Genomic DNA, 526 nt, shown 5'->3' with positions numbered 1-526 from the left:
GGCTGCTGACGTGGGATGGGGAGCGGATCTCTGCGGGGATGGGAGGTACGGGGTTAGCCACGCCGTGGACCCTCGACCCCAGGGAGGGCCCTACACCGCGCTGGGAACCGGCAACTCCCTGCCTGCCAGTTACGGGGTGCCGAGCCCCCGGTCAGGGAGCAAGGGGACACGCGTCCAGCCCAGCACAGCCCTGTGCCGCCCATGGCCGAGTGCTGCCATCCCCCAGCTCTGCCGGGCAGTGCTGGATTTGGTCCCTGCCTGTTGCCTGCAAACGGCCACCGACCACGGCCAGGGAGTCCGGAGCCTGGCCAGACCCTCTGGGCCCTGCTGCCCCAGGGCCAGGCGCTGCCCAGGGGACAGTCCCCGCCCAAGGACACGGGGACTCCCCGAACCGGTGGATCAGTCGCCCTGCGTGGCGTTAGGGATGAGGTGGGGGTTACGGGGACAGGGAGGACATGGTGACGTGCTCGGAAAGCCGGGGTGACACAGGAACCACATGCAGCAGTAGGGACACTGGCACCTCCTC

At 69.4% G+C, this 526-nt stretch overlaps 1 protein-coding gene across 1 annotated transcript in view; it reads right to left on the bottom strand.

The window, feature by feature from the left end:
• The window catches only part of CNNM4 (cyclin and CBS domain divalent metal cation transport mediator 4), a gene marked incomplete at its 5' end in the record, with an annotated part of 8593 nt that overhangs the window by 810 nt on the left and 7257 nt on the right, over window positions 1-526 (bottom strand). The window lies entirely within an intron of this gene.

The sequence above is a fragment of the Phaethon lepturus genome, unplaced genomic scaffold, assembly GCF_000687285.1.
Source record: "Phaethon lepturus isolate BGI_N335 unplaced genomic scaffold, ASM68728v1 scaffold24786, whole genome shotgun sequence".
Classification (NCBI taxonomy): Eukaryota; Metazoa; Chordata; class Aves; order Phaethontiformes; family Phaethontidae; genus Phaethon; species Phaethon lepturus.
Note: the sequence above shows the minus strand (reverse complement) of the source record. Positions and strands in the feature narration are given on the sequence as shown.